The sequence below is a fragment of the Hippopotamus amphibius genome, chromosome 15 (genome assembly GCF_030028045.1).
Source record: "Hippopotamus amphibius kiboko isolate mHipAmp2 chromosome 15, mHipAmp2.hap2, whole genome shotgun sequence".
NCBI classification, from domain to species: Eukaryota; Metazoa; Chordata; class Mammalia; order Artiodactyla; family Hippopotamidae; genus Hippopotamus; species Hippopotamus amphibius.
Genome location: NC_080200.1, coordinates 69,624,428 through 69,635,281, shown reverse-complemented (window position 1 = coordinate 69,635,281; position 10,854 = coordinate 69,624,428).

The following is a 10,854-nucleotide window of genomic DNA, read 5'->3' as shown; positions in this document are numbered from 1 at the left end:
CTAGAGACTGTCATACAGAGTGAAGTGGGTCAGAAAGAGAAAAATATCATATATTAACGCATATATGTGGGATCTAGAAAAATGGTACAGACCAACCAGTTTGCAAGGCAGAAATAGAGACACAGATGTAGAGAACAAGTATATGGACACCAAGCGGGGAAAGAGGGGCAGGGGGCGGTGGATGGGATGAATTGGGAGATTGGGATTGCCATATATACATAAAACAGATAGATATATATATATGGCAATCCAAATACATATATCCCCATCTATATAAAACAAATAACTAATAAGAAAAAAAATCAAATTGTACACTTTAAATATATGCAGTTTATTGTATGTCAATTATATCTCAATAAAAAAAGAAGTTACTGGAAATAAAGAGGAATGTTACATAATGACAAAATCAAGTCACCAAGACATATTAATCCTAAAGTCATGTCCATCTGACAGCAGAGCTTCGAAATACACGAGGAAAACCTGATAGACTTGAAAGGGGATAGAGGACCTCACAACTGTAGCTGGAGACCCCGTCTTAGCCAGCCCGCCGCTGTCACAGCACGATGGCCCAGGCGACTTGAACTACACTTATCATCCCACATCCTGGAGGCGGGGAGTCCAAGATCAAGGTGCTGGCAGGGCTGGTTTCAATGAGAGTTTTCTGTTTGGCTTATAGACAGTCACCTTCCTGCTGTGTCTCCCATGACCTTCCTCTGTGCTTCGTGTGGAGAGAGGGATAGAGAGACAACAGAGACAGAGAGACAGAGAGAGAGATATCTGATGTCCTCCTCTTCTGTCCTGTGGGTTTAGGACTCCATCTTTATGACCTCATTTAAACTTAATTACCTCTTAGAGATCCCCTGTCCAAATACAGTCACATTGGACATTAGGGCTTCAAAATACAGATTTGGGGGAAACACAGTTCAGTCCGTAACAACTCCTCTCTCAGCAGCTGACAAGAAGGCTGGCAGAAGATTAGTGAGGATGTAGAAGGACTGACCAGGACCACGAGCCAACTGGATCTAATTGACGTTTATAGACAACTATGCCAAAGAACATCAGAATACGCATTCTTTTTAAGCACCGATGGAATATTCACCAAGACAGACGTATCTTGGGTCATAAAACACACCTTAATAAACTTAAAATGAAAAAAAAAACTCACAATGAAATTAAACTAGAAATCAATAACAAAAAAAATCTGGAAAATTCCCTAAATATGTGGAAATTAAACAACACACTTCTGGATAAGCCATGTGTCAAGGAGGCTATCTCAGCAAAATTGGAAATTATTTGAACTGAGTGAAAATAAAGACACAGCATATCAAAACTGAGGAGTGTTTAGAGGGAAATTTATAGAATTAACTGCTTAGAAGCATTAGGTAGAAAGAATAAAGAAATATCTAAAACAGAAGAAAATTAGAAATGAACGATGTAAGCTTCCACCTTAAGAAAGTAGAAAATGAAGACCTCAAGTTAAATGAAAAGTAAGCAGAAGGAAAGAAATAATAAAGATAAGAGGAATCCATGAAATTAAAAACAGAAAGACAATAATGAAAAGAAATCAATGAAACTAAAAGCTGGTTCTTTGAAAAGATCGATGAAACTGACAACCTTTAACCAGACCATGAGAAAGGGAGAGAGGAGATGTAAATTAAATGATGAGGACATGCCCGGTCAACCACGCAGACGTTAAAGGATTGTGGGACCATCGTGAGCTGCTCCAGCACATACACTCGACAACTGAGATGCAATGGACCAATTATTTGAAACACAAACTACCAAAACTCATCCAAGAAGAAATAAATAGCCCAGATAACCCTTCCTGTATTAAAGTAATTGAATTCATAGTGAAAACAAATGGAAATGAAAATTCCAGATACAGATGGTTCCATTAGTGAATTTTGTGAATGCTTAAAAAAGAAATACAACCAACTCTAAACAATCTCCCCCAGAAGACAGAAGAAGAAAAACACTTCCCATCTGATATTCTGAGGCAAGCATCACACTGATAGCAAAACCAGGTAAATGACAGTAGAAAAATAAAACTGCATGGAAATATACCTCATAAACTTAGATGCAAAAATACTCAACAATATATTAGCAAATCAAACTAAGCAACATGTAAAAATAATAATGCATTGTGACCAAGTGGGATGCAAGGCTGGATAAACACTTGAAATTCAACCAGTACAACCCACCATATTAACAGGTGAAGAAGAAAAACTACACGATCATTTCAAATGATGTAGAAAAAAAGACAATATTTAAGATCCATCCATGACAAAAATTATCAGCAAACTGGGACTAGAAGGGAGCGTCCTCAACCTGATAAAGGGCATCTATTTAAAAATGTACAGCTAACGTCACACTCGATGGCAAAACAACTAAATACTTTCTCCCCAAAATCTGGATTAAGAAAAGGATATCTGCTCTCACCGCTCCTTTCTACCTCATGCTAGACGTCCTAGTGCCAAAGAAGATAAAGGCATACAGACATACATATTGGAAAGGAAGGAATAAAACCATATCTATTTGTAGGAGTTATGACTGTTTATGTAAAAAAAAATCAAGGAATTTACAAAGCAAAACAACTAGAACCAACAACAGATTCAGCAATCTCACAGAATATAAGCTCGACACACAAAAATCAATCACATTTTTATATCCTAGCAGAAGACACATGGAGACCAAGATGTACAGCTCAGTACCATTCATAATTGCTCCAAAGAAAATAAAATACGTATACACTTAACAAAGCATGACAGGGTCTGTGTGCTGAAAATTACAATGTTTTGATGAAAGAAATCAAAGAAGACAACATTTTCCTGAATTGGAAGATTCAACACAGTAGAAAGGTCAGGTCTCCCCCAATTGATCTATGTGTTTAATGCAATTCCAATAAAAATCTCAGCAAGATTTTTCTAGATAAAGAGAAGCGTGTTCTAAAATTTATATGGACAGGCAAAGGACTAGATTAGCCAAATCAATCTTGAAAAAGAAGGGCAAGGTTGGAGGATTTATGTTACGTGGTTTAAGACTCACTGCAAAGGTGCCGTGACAAAGACAATGTGGTATTGGCAAAAAGATAGACATGAATCAATGAGAAAAACAGAGCGTCCAGAAATAGACCCACACAAATATGGTCAATTGATTTTTATAATGGATGCAAAGGCAATTGAATGGAGAAAGGGTTGTGTTTTCAACAAATGATGTTGAAACAATTGGACATCCACATGCAAAAAAAAAGAGAACATTTATATACATATCTATGTTGATCTATAAAAATGAACTCAAATGGATCTACAGCTAAATGCAAAATGTAAAACTATAAAAAATTTTAGAAGAAAACATAGGAGAAAATGTTTTTGACTTTGGGTTAGAATATGAATTCATAGATATAACACCAAAAGCACAAATTATAGAAGAAAAAATGAATAAATTAGACTTCATGAAAACCAAAACCTTTGCTTTGCAAAACACACAGTTAAGAGAATGAAAAGACAAGCTACAGACTAGAAGAACATGTCCGTGAGGCACTTATCTGACAAAGCATTTGTATCTAGAACGCATGAAGAACTCTGAAACAGACAACCCAGTGAATAAAGGCAAAAGATTTGAACAGACAGTTCACAAAAGAATTGCAGATGGCGGGCTTCCTGGGTGGTACAGTGGTTAAGAATCCACCTGCCAATACAGGGGACACGGGTTCGATCCCTGCTCCAGGAAGATCCCGCATGCCGCGGAGCAACTAAGCCCGTGCGCCACAGCTATTGAGGCTGCCTGCGCTTTAGAGCCCGTGAGCCACAACTATTGAGCCCACGTGCCACAACTACTGAAGCCCACGCGCCTAGAGCCCGTGCTCCACAACAGGAGAAGCCACGGCAATGAGGAGCCCGCGCACCACAACAAAGAGTAGGCCCCACTCACCGCAACTAAAGAAACCCCGTGCACAGCAAAAAAAAACCCAACACAGCCAATAAAATAAATACATAAATACATAAATATTAAAAGATAAATTAATCAATTAATTAAAAAAATGAAGAAGAATTGTAGATGGCAAGTAAGTGCATAAAAAGATGTTCGACACTGTCCGTCATGAGGGAGGTGCATGCTACTCTGCATTTGTTAGAACAGCACAAAAGGAAAAAGAAGAAAAAAAGAAAAACAAGCACTTGACAGGATCAAGTGCTGGTGAGGACGCAGAGCACCTGGAACGCCCCGCTGTTGCTGGCGGGAGAATACACGGTACAGCCACTCCAGAAAGCAGCATTTTAAAACAGTTTCTTTTAAAGTTCAACATTCTTTTACCATATGATTCACAATCTCATCGCTAGACATTTACCCTGGAGAAATGAAAACTCGTTTCACAAAAGAATCTACACCCGACTCTTTATAGTAGCTTTTTATCCATAATCACCCAAAACTGGGAACAACTTTGTATCCCTCAATGGACGTCCACGGGTGGAATACCACTCGGCAATTAAAAGGAACAAACTACAGATACATGGGACAACTTTGGTGACTCCAAAGACATCCTGCTGAGTGAAGACACCAGCCTCGAAAGGTGAATTCATATGAGCTGCGAAAGACAAAACTTTAGCGGTGAGGGAAGGGACAAGGAGGGGTTTGACTATGAAATGGAAGGCTGAAGGACATTTTGGGGTGATGGAGCTGTCTTGTGTCCTCATGAAGGTGCCATTGTAAGAAAAAGGTAGATTTTATGGTGTGCGAGTAAGTTAATTCATTCACTTTACTAAAATGAACAGGAAAGAGTATAGGTTTCAAAAGTTTAAGAAATACTGTCAATACTGGCACCAACTGCTCAGCCCATACTTCCAAATCCTTATTCTGGATAGTGCTTTTAATTCGTGGGCTTAAGTTCTGGGTTCGAATTCTGGATTCCAGGTTCTGGGCCTAGAATCTTGAATCCAAAACCAGATTCCAAATTCTAGATCTTAATTCTGATGTGGATCACCAGCCTGATGTAGGGGCCTCCCCGGTGCTTTTGGTTGTCTGAGGCTAGCTCCCCAGTGCAGAGGCCAGCGAAGCCACCACGGGCAGCATCAGGCTCAGTGCCTATTTTTATGAGACCTGCAGTAAGAATGGTTTTTATATATTGAATGGTCACATAAGAACCCATCTAATAGGCTCAGTTTGCCTCTTGGTCCCCGGAGCCCCAGTATTTCCCATCTATCCCTGCAGCGTGGTCGCCGGCCACGGCTGCAGTGGACGCCTCAGAACGGGCTCCAGACCGGCCGCACCCCTGGGTCTGGGGAGGGTGGAGGGTCACACTGCCGGCCGTTGGCCCTGCTGTTAACACTGGAGGCCGGTCTGGCTGAAGTCCCAGCCTCTCTTCTCTTTCCTTGACTGTCTTAACTATGCCACCCTGTTGTCTCCTGGCAAACAGATGACACTGATTTTCTTCCCTTTACAGTGACTTGGGCCTTTTGTCTTGATGACCAAACAATTTCTCTTCGTCTGCCAAGGTCACTAGTTGCGTGAACGGATGCCTCAGTGCTGGTCACCAGAGCGGTATCCAGCGCTCAGCAGACTCTCTCTGCGCACGTTTCGAGAGGCCTCTCTTCTCCCAGGAAGTGCTCTGCGCGCTGTCGCCTCTTGTCTGCGGCCTGGGCTCCTTCCTCGGGGACCTGTGACCCTGGGTCTCTGCTCACCTTCTCTGCGATTCCTTCCTCTTCAACTCCTCTTCCTGCAATTTTCAGTCTAAAGAATATTCTGCATTTCTTTTACTTCTCTTAAGGCAATATCCGTCGTGATTTTTCACAGCTGTGTTGCTTCTGGTTTAGTCTTCTTTAAATTTTAAACATATTTTAAATTCTTTCCCTAGCTTATTCATCTGTTTTCAAATATTCACTTTCTCCAGTCACTTTACTTCTAAGTTGTCCTAAGTCGAAATTACATTGCTCTTTCATGGTTTCTATCATTTTGTTTCTTTTTAGTTCCTTTTGAATGCTAGGCTATGGTCCTCATCTGTTCTCTGCTATATCCTTCTGATGTGTTAGCTGAACTGAATGACACACAACCTTTCATGTGGGTGAGAAATTATCCCATAAGCCAGTTCCACCTTCACTTCAAGAATTAGAAAATGAACCACTTAAAAGAATCCAGTTAATATTCACCAAAAATAATAAATCAACTTATGAATGTGTAAACAACAAAACTGAAAACTACTAAAAATTGAAAGATATCTGTTTACATATTTAAACTATTCGTCTATTCTGCTTCTTTGGACTCCTACTCCAAATTTAATCATTTATTCCAATACCTACAGCTATTCCTACTCACGGATATGAAACCAAGCATTTGACTACTTAAATGACCGATCTGACATTTATTTTAAAAAACTAAATGAAATACATTTTTGTGTAACACCTGCCATTTGGCTTTGTACCCTGCGGGTCTGTCCAAAAATGGAGAAAGACCACATGTACCAAAAGATTAAGTAGGGCAGTGGCTTTCATGGGGGTCGGTGGCAAAGTCACTCCGGGCGAGGAGAAGCAAATGGGAGAAGGGGGAACAAATGCTGATTTGGCTTTTTGGCTTTGAGAGGGGCTGCCGTGGTCGTGCAGGCCAGCCTCCGTGACCACCGCCTGGCTCTTCTCTGGCCCCGTGTTTTCTCTCAGAGTCTGTGGTGTGGATAGCCAACCTCAGCTCGCCAGCTCTCTGCTCAAACAACCGTAGTGAAAGTCGGAACCTGCCCAGTGCCATGTCCCCATCCTACCCCCTCGGTGGTTTCTGTGGCACTTTTCATCTTTTCAGTAGTTTCTCTGCAGAGCTTGTCATGCTGTCACCCCCTCCTTGGGGCTCCACGCAGAGGGGTGTATCAGCAAATTAAAAGCCCATTTCTAAACCTCCACGAAGTTGGTGAGTCTTCAGGTGTGTATCTGCGGGGCGCTGCCGGGCCCCACCTGCACGCCAGGCGTGGGCACCTCCCAGGGACTTCAAAGGTCCAGGAGGAAAGGGGCTGCAAACAGGTGAGTCAGTCCATTGTACACTATCTCAGAAATCAATTGGGTCCAAAGTAAAACTACTTATTTAATGAGCCAAAATATGTGGCTAATTGGTTTTTGAAAGGATATTGCCTCCTGCTCCTTGAGATTGAAAAAAGGCCTTTGAACAAAATCGTTCACAGAGACTGAGCTCTGAAAATGGTTATCTGAGGTTACACAAGCACAGAAAATGGCCCATCATCCACAGGGGACACCTCAGTCTTTTCCTTGGGGTCCCGAGGAAGGTGCACATCTCAGGGGGCACGATTCCGGGGGGATCCGCCCCGCAAAGTGTGCTCCTGGGCGGTCCGCGGCAGCCCGGCGCCCCGGCTCTCGGGAGGGGGCCCCCTCAGCGCGGGAGCCGAGCTCAGGAACCGGGCGCGGGACGAGCGCTGCCCCCACCCCGTGGAGCCTCGCGGCCGTCGGTCCAGAAGACGTCCCATCGAGACTCCGTGGCTGACAAAGCCCCTTCTTGGGACACCTGGGGAGGGGCCGGCGGGCAGAGCGGGCCCAGGGCCTGCCTGGGCCTCGGTCCCTCCGGGCACCCCTGAGATGTGAGAGGACGCGGGGCCCCGTGCAGGTTCGCCATGAGCACGCGGACAGGCACCCACGTCACAGGGCCACGCTCCCTCCGCAGCGTCTCGGGGAGGGTCCTTCCTGCCTCTTCCGGATGCCGGGGGCTCCAGGCGTCCCTGGGCTGGTGGCCACATCACGCCCACCTCTGCCTCCATTGTCACGCGGGGTCCTGAGCGTGGGTGGCGTCTGTGTCGTCCTTTCTGTCTCTTGTGATTGCGTTAGGGCCCCCCAGATAACCCAGGACAAAATCCTCCCGAGACCCTAAACGAACCTCATCGTTTGCCATACAGGGTGATGTTCAGAGGTCCCAAGGGCTTCGCATGGAGTCTTTGGGGGGCAGGGGACATTTTTCAGTTTCACAAAAATTTTCCCAAAATAGCCTTTTCAAGTACACTCTATCCAGTAAAAGGCAAGCTTCCTGAAGGCAGACTTCCTCCCGCTTTTGTTTCTGATACTCCCTAGGCTGAGCCTGTGCTCTGGGAGTTGCATCAGTGCCCGCTTACTCCGACTACAGATCATGGTAAGTGACGAAGGGCGGGAGCGTGGCTTCAGGATTCTCACTCACTGTGCGGCTGGGAGGCCAGTTAGCTAAGTTTCAGGGTCTGTTTGCACTTCGCCCCGATCTGCCCCATCGCCTGCACGGGACACCTGGACTCGGCCCGGCTGGACCCGCACCATGGGCCCCGGCCGGCTCCTGCTCGCTGGCTGAGCCTGGGGCCACGTGGGGGCCTCTCACTCCCCGCCCCCTGCTGGAAACACACACCTCCACCCCCCCACCCCTTCCTCTGGGACCATGTCTTGTCTCCCCAAAGTGGAAAGGGAGCCCTCTTTGGCACAGTCGCCTCTCCATCTCTGCCTTACAGCCCGCGTCCTATAAATACCCTTGACTGGTCCAGTCTGTGCCGCACACGTTTCACCCACTACCTCAACAGACCGCAGGATCAGGAGGGAATGCATTCAGCCGCAGCAACGGTCACCACACTAGTCTCCTCTCACTGAGCCAGGAGGGTGGACGTTCAGGGACTGGCATTGGTTTGGAGCTCAGGTTGGGCACCTCTGCAATGCCAATTTCTTTCCCCCCTCATTGTCCCAGGATGGCTGCTGCAACTCCAGGCATTACAACTGTGTCATGGCAAGAAAAAGGGGGGCCTGGCATGTGTCACCTACACTTATTCCTCTTTCCAGAAAATCAAAACTTTACCCAAAAATGCCACTGTAACCTCATGCTTATTTCTTATTAGCCAGAAGTGGCCAACCATAGCTGTAAGAGATGTAAGAGGTTCTCCACCTTCTACGCTGGAACTAGACAAGGTTGAAGAGGGCTGGGAACCACCAGTCCCTTTGAGAGTCCTGTTAATTTTTTTCTAGAGATGAGAAGACTGGTTTGGAGAGCAGCTTGCCCCAGCCACATGAGCCAGGGAGCCTGCCCATGGCACCCCTGCCTGGTCACTGGCGGGCTGGCCCCCCTGACGATAGGCCCCGCCTCCAGCTGCGCTGTTCAACCTGAGCAGCTGGGTCTCAGCCCCTCTCGCTGCCCTCCATGCTGGCCACTGTAAAGCGGATGTAACCAATGATGTACAAAAGCATGGCAGTGCCTGGCCTCTTGCCACGTGCTCGCCAAGCTCTGCCACGTGAGGGCTGCAAGTCCAACAGGAACGGGTGTCCCGGCAGCAGGCAGGGTGGTGCTGGGATCTACAGTGCCAGTGCAGACAAGGTCTCGGGGAGCAGTTAGGGCAGCTGACCTAGGCTGGTGGGCGAAGGACCAGGGTGGGGAGCAGGCCTTCGAGGCCTGGTTGCCCCGGCCATACTCTGCCTGGTCCAAAGGGCCCCTGAGCCCTGCACTCACTAGAGCCTCAGAGGCGGGGAGAAGGCTACAGGTCCTCAGACGTGATGGAGGCGGCCTTGTCCTCAGGAGGGCTGGGGACCCTGGGGTCATGGCTGAGGTCTGCCGCTCATCCCTGCATCTCCCCCGTTGGTAAGCAGGTGTGCAGAGGGTTGGGGGGCAGGGGGTGTACCCAGGGGCAGCTCCCACCTGGAAGATGCTAAGTGTGCCCAGCCCCACCTGGGGTGAGCTGCCTGGGGGCTGTCCAGATGGAATCATGGCCTGCCTGTGGGCGGCGGCTGCTGGCCCTGACACTGCCACAGTGCACAAGGTCAGGCCCACTTGTCCTGTCTCCCTACCTTCAGAAAGAGCTGGAAGTTCCGACCTTCCTGAGAAGTCTCAGCTTTTCGGGTGTCAGCAACGGTAGGCAGCAGCTGGCCTCTGCTTCCTCCTCCCCTGGCTGCAGCCCCGCCGGACACAGAGACGGCTCACGAGCTCTGGGGGCGGCCCGGGCCAGCGGGATGGGAGACCCCTGGGGCTGTGGGCTCTGCAGGCAGGGCGTGGAAGCAGGCGTCTTCACTGGATGCGACAGGGAAGGACCCTGCCTCTTGGGAACTGAGCTGCGTGGCCAAGCGTCCAGCCCAGCCCACGTCGGGGACCCTAGCTGGGTGTGCTTACGTCAGGCCCACCCCAGCTGGGTTTTACTTGCATCTTAACTGATAGCTCAGCTAGACACAAGCGTTTACACTCGCAGGTGAACGCAAACTCTGTTCTGTGTTCAGATGAGCCAGTCACGAAGGTAAGAGGTTTACATGAGCCCCCGCTCACTCTCGATCCTGTTTACCTCCCAACAGCCCCAAGGAGGTCCTCACTCTCCACCTCACGCCACACTGTGCATAGAGGTTAGTTGGCAAAATGATGCCCGAAGTGACACATACTGGTGTTGATCTTGTGCAGAAAAACAGCTGGGAAGGGCTCTTTCGCTCAGCATTTATGAACGAATAAGCACGAGAACCCATGAGCAGCTGTCCTTGGTCAGATGCTTCTTGCTTGGTCCACGGTAGAGAGTGAGGCCACAGAGCACAGGCCACTGGGCAGGGCCTCGCGTGTGACCAGGGTGGGTTTCTGCCATCTGGCCTGGGAATGGCCGTCTGAGTTGGAGCTCGGGCTGTCAGAGGTTTGTGAGGGTGTCTGAGTGTGAGGGTGTGAGAGTGTGAATGGAGGCACGTGTGAGTTCAGTGGCACCTGGAGACGTGATTGTGCGGGTCTGTCTTCAGGCTCACGGAGGCTCCCTACCTCCCATTTGCAAGGCCCGGTGCAGACGCAATCCCGGGCTGGGCTCAGGTCTGACGCCAAGGCTGGCTGATTTCCCCGCGGGTGAAGTGACTGTACGGGTGGCCACCTCAGGGGGACAGGTGGCAACACGACAGCTCACACACTTCCAGG